Consider the following 8,819-nt stretch of genomic DNA (forward strand, 5'->3'; position numbering starts at 1 on the left):
TGAATTTTTCTTCTGTTTTGTTCTTCTCATATTTTGATTTTTGGCAATTGACTTGGTGGGTGTGTAATAGTTTTGAACTGGCTACATTTGGTCATCAATGGCTATTTTTTTCACTTTATTGGATAGAACAGTAGGAAATGGAATGTCAAAAAAAAAAAAAACACATCATGTTAGCTCGACATCATTACATTGAGGCTAAATTTGATGAAATAAATTTCATTAGCGCTATCATGTATGTAGACAGTAGATATGTATGGTAGATTTTCTACTAAGAGGATCATGGGCACCCTAAGAGTTCATTGTACAATTTATACCATTGTCCCGTGCATGACATTGATTTTAATTATGATTTTCTTTCTGAAGATAGCGCAAGAAATTGGTTCGGGGTGGTTCGGGAACTGATTTTTTCGGTCTTGAGATGACAACTGAGATTTGTTGTTGTTTTTTTTTTTTGTTGGGAAATATGAGAAAAATTCTTACTATTCCTTGGATGTTTATAGATACGAGTAGATATTAATTCTAAAATCTAAAATACATATTTCACGATTGGGATGAATGTTCGAGCCATGCCTTCTGGCACGGGCATTCACTAGTAATCTTATATAATGAAGATCAATTAGTATAAGAAACGTGGAATGTGAGAAATGTAAAAATATTCAGTAGTTAAAATCTTTGGAAGTTTCCGTTCCGATAAAAAAAGACAGAACAAATTTGAGAAATAAAGCATAGTACAAAGCATTTTTGCTTTGTGTATCCTCGAATAGGCAACAGCCGACCGTGATCAAGTCTTGCATGCCTCCATCTACACCGTCCGTTTGGTTTGATTGACTTCATCAACGTCGTTGCAAAGTAGTTAACTGTCTCCGTATAACCAGAATGTTTGAGAACCCCCCCAGACTCTCTCTCTCTCTCTCTCTCTCTCTCTCTCTCTCTACGGGTGGAGGAGGAGAAATTATTCACTGGTCTTGTAGTTTTGGGACTCTATTTTTCAAAATTTTGGTATAGACATTTAAAAAAAAACTGCAGGCTCAACCACACAAACTGCATCCGAACCAATCTGACTGATCAACATTCACGAACGGGTAAACGATAATCTGCCACTAGAGGATTGGATTGGGAACTGAGCCAATCCACGGGTAGCTCAGCAAGGACGAAACAAAAAAAAAAATTGATTAAGGACGAAACCAAAAAAATTTATAAAAATTCTAAAAGTTCTTAATGGAACAACACCTAAGATATAATTACAGTTGATTTGGTTTTTTGGCTAAACAAGTTAATTGTCTTATTTTTTTTCTTTATTCAAAAAAATTAGGTTTGGACCATAATTTTTTTACTTTTTCAGTTCCTCTCGTCGAGTCAAACCAATAATCCAAAAAAAATTAATGTGAAACATAACTAAAGTCCAAAATCTTAGATATTGGAGTACTACAAAAAAAAAATTAGGGTGAAAGTAAAAAAAATTTACTTTTCTAATTCATCACGTCAAGGTGATCAATAAAGGTAATTAAAAGGTTTGTCACAAAATGAACCAATGCGGAAAGGAAAAAAAATTGAATTATAACAAAACAGAAAAGGGGATAAAATGGAAATCGGGTTGGACGAGTTTGGGCATGATTTGACTAATATCCGATCCAACCCGTTTTAACCCGCATAATATTGACCCGTATTTGACTTGCTCATATTTAACCCGTTATCCGTTTCAATATGTCCAAATCCGTCCATTTGCCACCTCTAAATAGCTCTACAACAAATTTACACCCGTACCGGCCGATTCCCACCTGGTAGTTCTTTAACTGCATCCAACTTTTTTACTTGCTTTACGGCTATTTCCAGTGTTCTAGTGCCAATAATAATTTTAAGAAATTCACGGTCTACAACTCATTCACATTATGCACCCTTCGATTCTCCAACTACCGCGGCTAAGTGCAATCCGTTACCGCTATTTAAAAAGTCTTGCTGCCTATTTACATACATCCATGGATATATGTATGAGAGACACTTATTCACAGCACTGCGCGATTTCAGTCGTTTATTTCAATTTTGAATGGTCTGGATTTAAATGAAGTTTTTCCAGGGAAAAGTAAACTTTTTTTTCAAAAAAGTTTCACTAACATCCAGAAAAAGTGTTCAAAACACTTTTAAACAATCGCGATCGATTCCGTAAACAACTATTCAACAGCTCCCGTTAAAAAAGATTTTCTCTATATGTATATAGAGGTGAGAGAAGGAGAGGTTGTTGGCTTAAATATTGCTAATTAAAATCACACACGTCCCACTTGAATAAATTAATTATGTACACTCGATCTCACCCGCTCATCTCCACCCTATATATATTCTCTCTCCACTTCACTTCCACCGGCAGAACCTATTCCATTTCCCAATCGCATTCTGTTTCCTTTTCTCTCGCTCTCCCTCTGTTCTCTCTCTCTGTCTCTCTCTCTCTGTCTCTCTCTCTCCTTGAACAACAAATTCAACACAATAGTTCCAACTAAAACCTTCGTTCCATTTTCTTTGGATAAGTCCTCCGAATCCAATAAACACCTTCATTTACTCCCACAATCTCTCGCCAAATCCTCTTTTTTGATAAGTTGAAAACACGTGTCCCTACTCTCCTCCCAAATCCCCCATCTAGATAACTAGATTCCGATTAGCATATCTCCTGGTTTCCCTCAGATTTTGCATTTCAGAAGAATTAATTATCTTATGCGGTTAATGGACTATTTGGACTGCTGGAAAGAAATGGAAGGAAAGAGAGTGAACGACCCGTTCACAACCGCGAAAACGAGCAAAAACGACAACAACAACAACTGCTCGGTCGCGAAGCCGGTATGCATGCCGGGTCCCATCATAATCGGATCCGGGCCGTCAGGCCTTGCGGCCGCGGCTTGCCTCAAGGCAAAAGGGGTCCCGAGCCTGATTCTGGAGAGAGAAAACTGCATAGCCTCGCTGTGGCAGCTGAAGACCTACAACAGGCTGCGGCTCCACCTCCCCAAGCAGTTCTGCGAGCTCCCGCTCCTCCCATTCCCCTCGGACTTCCCGAACTACCCCACCAAGCAGCAGTTCATCTCGTACATGGAGGGGTACGCCCGTCATTTCGAGCTGGACCCGGTTTTCGGCAGGACAGTAGTGAGCGCGGAGTTCGACAGCGGGTGCGGGTTCTGGCGGGTGAGGACTGTGGGAAGGGGGCAACCGGAGGTGATCGCGGAGTACCTGTGCCTCTGGGTGATCGTGGCCACCGGAGAGAATGCGAAGGAGGTGGTGCCCAAGATTGAAGGGATGGGAGAGTTCGAGGGGTCCATCGTGCATACGAGTGGTTATAAAACTGGGGAGTGTTTTTTGGGCAAGAAGGTTTTGGTTGTTGGCTGTGGTAATTCTGGGATGGAGGTTTGCTTGGATCTTTGCACTTTTGATGCTCAACCTTCACTTGTTGTTAGAGATTCTGTAAGCAAATTCTCTCTCTCTCTCTCTCTCTCTCTCTCTCTCTCTCTCTCTCTCTCTCTCGCTGTTGTTCTCATTCTCACTCTCGCTCTTGCTCGCTTCATGTTTTTGGTCTATAAGCAAATCCCATAAAAACGGCTCTTGTTCTCTCTCTCTCTCTCACTCGCTTCATGTTTTTGGTCTATAAGCAAATCCCATAAAAACGGCTCTTGTTCTCTCTCTCTCTCTCACTCGCTTCATGTTTTTGGTCTATAAGCAAATTCCATAAAAAAAACTCTCTCTCTCTCTCTCTCTCGTTCTGGCTCTTATTCTCGCTCTTGCTCGCTTCATGTTTTTGGTCTACAAGCAAATTCCATAAAAATGAAGAGTTGGGTTAACCAAGGCTAAGAATGGCAGAACGCCTGTTTAAAGAAAAACCCTAAAATCACTCACTTAAGTTCTCCCAGGTTTTTTTAACAATGGAAGACCCTAGTCTAGGAATAATAGTATCTTTTCTTACTTTTCATTTGTTTTAACAACGGGTGAAAGCCCTAGTTTAGGAATACGGAAAGGGAAAAAGAAAGATCCCCCATTAGGAAAATTATTAGTTGGTCTCGGGCTCGGTCACAATGTGTTCTAAGATCTTAATCACGACAAAATTACGCAAGAGTAATATAAAGTGTACAGATCCTACGGAAGTATATGGTAATTTAAGTATTCCGAAAGGGTTACTACGGAAGTATATGGTGATTTAAGTATTCCGAAAGGGTTACGTGCCCAAAGGACCACTAAATAGTTACTCCTAGTGGAGCACTACCATCTTAGAGATTCTATAATCAACTCCATGAAAATCTATGTCTTGCGAGTAACTAAAAGAGCAGAATCTGTTCAGTTGGCCGTCCTTTTTCCCTTCACTAGACTTCTTTTTTATTTCCTATGAGTTCCACTAGCCCAGTTGGCTGGAAAATAAAGTCAAAACCCTAATAAATCTCACCATAAGGATAAGTATCTAGTTCAAAAAATCAAATTACGTAAGTCAAGCAGTGCCCCAGGTACAATAATTTGCACAATAAATGAACAAGATGTCAACGTGTCAGTATTTTGATCAGTAGTTAAGCGGGAGAAATTTTTGGGTGCCGAGTGAGTACCACGTGGCGGTACCTGTCGGCGATTTCATTCGGCTCAGATTTATTCTATCTCCCTCCCCTCACTAGACCACTCTCTCTACTCTTTTTCTCTCTCTGAAATTCGGACCGTTTGAAACACGTTTGGATGGTTGGGATCACCGATGAAGTATCACGTGTGTGATACCTACCCGGCACCCAAAAATTTCTCGTTAAGCGGAGTCATATTAACATGATGTGCACAATGTTATACTCCAAGTTTTTGTGTTTAAACCTGATAAGTTGCAACTGGGGTGGAGTGCAGTTGATCTTTCTCTTATATTGTAACTGGGGTGGAATGCAGTTGATATCTCTCTTATACTTAGATGCATTTTGGATAGAATAAATTAGATTTAACGAATTTAAAAAAAAAAAACCTGATAAGTTTTAGGATACAAGTTGCATAAACAAGCACAACACTTATTGCTAGTCTAAGAAAAAAAAAACCTTTTTCTTTTGACAAGAAGATACTTTTTGAAACAAAAAGAAATCAAAATGGTAGGGTTTAATTACTTCAAAAGTAGTAACACAAGATCTCTCTCTCTCTTTAGGAATGCATTTGTCATTAATTCATATCTCAACTTTCTTGGAATCTGCTTTGCATGCGCAGTACTGTTCGCAGCCCAACATCTCTCCTCCCATATATACTCTCTGACTCAATTAATTCTTTTCCCTATTTTAATATTCCTCTTTAAAGAGCAAACATAACATTTCTATAAAGATTCCAAAGTGCAGAAAAAATAGCATGGGGGAGCCATGCCACGCCATACATGAGGGAATGGCCTTCCAACAATTTATTTCCCTTTTCTTTTTATGTTTAAAAAGAAAAAATAAATGTTTCTAAGAAATTTGATTTTGAAGGGTTTTTTTTTTTTATCGGCGATTTTGAATGGTTATATTGGTTTTATTTGATGATTTAGGTGCATGTCTTGCCTCAAGAGATGATGGGGAGATCGACTTTTGGGCTTTCAATGTGGTTGCTCAAGTGGTTGCCTGTGCGAATGGTGGATCGGTTCTTGCTTTTAATGTCGTGGATGATGATTGGTGACACGGCCCGATTCGGGCTAACCAGACCCGATATTGGACCTATTGAACTCAAGAACGCTACCGGAAAAACGCCAGTATTGGATATCGGAACGCTTGAGCAAATAAAATCAGGGAAGATCAAGGTCAGTTGGAAAACCGTGTACAATTTGAGTTTCTTTTGTATTTGTCTAGACAAGAATTTGTGACTAATTCTGATATTTAGAAATTTGATCCGCTCCATGTATTTTGTTGTCTGGATAATTTTTGAAATACTTTTTCCTACGCTCTGTTTGTTTGACCATAATTTTTTTTTTTGTGTAAATTTGTTTTACCCATTTTTCACTGTTTGGTTGCACAAAATATGAGTAAATTAAATGACTTACCGGCAAAACTTCCGTAAGTCATTCTACCGTTTCGATCAATCTCCCTTCAAAACCCAGCAGTTAACAACCTCTCTCTCTCTCCAACTTTGTTCCCCTCCCTCTCTCACATGAATTACCCCACTGCAAATCTTCCCATTAATCGAGTGGGGTAAAAATAATTGTATTGGAAAGGTATCTTACAACTACCAACCAAACATCAGAAAACAAAAACGAAACACTTAACTATTTTGAAAAAATCATTTTCCGCTGATTCAAACAGAGCCTAAGTGTGCAACATCGTCGTTGCCCTCGGTTAGAATTTGGGAAAAAGGGCCTTTTTAAAATAGAATCTGTGGGAAGGAATGAACATAATTTGAGACCAAAATGACGTGCTAGTAATCTGACATTTGGATATGATGTAGGTTTGGCCCGGGATAAAGAGACTAAAACGTCACTCAGTGGAGTTTGTAGATGGGAGAATACAAGATTTTGATGCCATCATCTTGGCTACAGGCTACAAAAGCAATGTACCAAGTTGGTTGAAGGTATGTCTCTTTCACACACACTCTCACCTACCACGCATTTTCTTTTTTTTCTTTTTTTGTCATTTATTAATCTTAATCTACACTATCTTAGAGGGGCTCAGGAGAGGGAGATGGGGCTTACGGGGATCGAATATTATCTATGTGCATGAGAGTATATATGTAAGGGATGTTAACTGCACTCCACTCCAGTTGCACCCACCACGTATTTTCGAGCGACTGTTTTCAATGTGGTTCACACTGTGTGTGATAACTATGGAAATAAATTTTAGATTTAGCTTATGGGCTTTAGAGACTAGTAAGTGAAATAAACCTCTTTATTATAGTAAGTGAAATAAACTTCTTTATTATAGTTTTGAAATAATGATTAAATTGGATGAGAAGCCGTATTGTTTATAGAAAACCGAAAAATCAATTTTCAAGTTACTTATCCCCGTTCTGCTAAGGTTTTTATTTTTAAGTAAGTTTTTATTCCCACTTTATGAGATAAATTATTCTATCTCAATATATCTTATTTAAAGATAAGTATTTATTTTAGTTTGTGGCACGGGATCTGCTCCAAATCTAGCTTTTTTTAACATTAAATTTTAGACCGTTTTCAGTTTTTTAGAATCTTTATAATCCCAACATCTGCTGATAAGAATTACTTTAAAAACACTAGCAAATACTTTTTTTTTTTTTAAATCAAATCAAATCAAAAAAAATTTGCTCTTACGGTTTTTATGCAAACACATGGACCGCATAATCTTGTGCTAACAAAAATTTTCATGCAACGTCGCGGACTTGAAGAGTAACAGTTATAAACTTAATTTCATCTAAATTTAAAACATTGATCCTAATGTCCTCACGCAGGAAACAAATTTCTTCTCGGAAAAAGATGGGTTCCCCCGGAAACCGTTCCCGCACGGCTGGAAAGGCGAAAACGGATTGTACGCCGTGGGATTCACCAAGCGCGGCCTACTAGGCACGTCCATGGATGCAACCAGGATTGCCCAAGACATCGAACAACAGTGGAAATCAAGGCCAAGTAACCTAAGACAATCACTCATGCTCCACTCATGCCACAGTCATGAGCTCAGAATAGAGACACAATTGAGAGAGACTAGCTAGAAAATGATCAGGTGCAGAGATAATTCTCTCTTCTTTTCTTTCTTTTTTTTAAATCTTTTTTTTTTCCGGTGTCCTAATATAAATGTCTATATCTTGTATATATTGCTTCAATTAGGTTTAATTGGTTAGGGAGAGTGTTCCTAGGTTTAGGGGTACTATTTGAAGATGTTGGTGGTTGGTTTGGTAATGTTTGTGTATAGTTTAAATTAGTTTCCATTAGGGTTTGAGTTGTGTGTACATACATTTCCTTTAGTGTAACAAAGAATTTTGGTATCTCATTTAAACTAGACCTGATTGTATTATATTGCATTGTTCATTAGTACTCTTTTTGAAGGGTTTTTTTTTTTTTTTTTTTGAAACGGCAAAAAATACTATTAAGGATAAACTCGATAATGGGTACATCGAGGGAAAAAGAAGAGGGATAAGAAAGAAGTTGAGAAGAAAACAAAACTAGGAACAACACTCCAAATCTAACATCCAGAAATTTTCATTAATCATAAAGATGCAAAGATGGAATTTTGAAGTTTTAACTCCTGGGTTTAATTGAGGGAGAAAGTGCAACGCATGCACCCTTATTAAATTAAGTGTGTGCGGTATGCACTTCCTGAATCGATTGAAATTCTCAACAGACATATTTGAAATTCATTATGTTCGTATAAAACGTCGTACTCTAACATTGGAATGGAAATTCATAAGCTTTTCGCATGATTTGATAAAATCAATTTTGAATCCATATCAATTTTTACAATTTATAATATAACTTAAAAATTCGTACATGAAACTTGAGTTTATATTGTAGAGTTTGTATTAATTGTAGCATTTTCATTGATGAAATATAAAATTATGTACTTAAAGGAAACAAAAACTAGTTAATTTGTTAAGTGCATAATTTTTTTAAGCACATAATTTTGTTGCTCCCTAGCTTCCATTTGCTTTATGGCATGTCACGAGGCTTATGTTTATGCTAGGTCTTTTCTTGATGTACCCTTCATCGAGCCCAACAATATTTTTTTTCGCCGATTAAAAAAAAGAAAATTAGTCTGAACGAAATCTAAAATGCGCGTAAAGAAGACAAAATATCTTGTTAAAATGACGTACCCTTTTTCTTTTCTTTTCTCCTTTTCGGATTGGTGGCTTGCATATGATTGGATTGGGTTTTCTCTCTCAACGATGCTTGCCCTTTCCTTCTCGATGTACCC

General features: G+C 37.6%; 1 pseudogene; it reads left to right on the forward strand.

Annotated features, from left to right (window-relative positions):
• Nucleotides 1-2,396: 2,396 nt before the first annotated feature.
• Nucleotides 2,397-7,907, forward strand: LOC131302322 (indole-3-pyruvate monooxygenase YUCCA2-like; annotated as a pseudogene).
• The last annotated feature ends 912 nt before the right edge of the window (nt 7,908-8,819 follow it).

The sequence above is a fragment of the Rhododendron vialii genome, chromosome 1a (assembly GCF_030253575.1).
Source record: "Rhododendron vialii isolate Sample 1 chromosome 1a, ASM3025357v1".
In the NCBI taxonomy this organism is placed as follows: domain Eukaryota; kingdom Viridiplantae; phylum Streptophyta; class Magnoliopsida; order Ericales; family Ericaceae; genus Rhododendron; species Rhododendron vialii.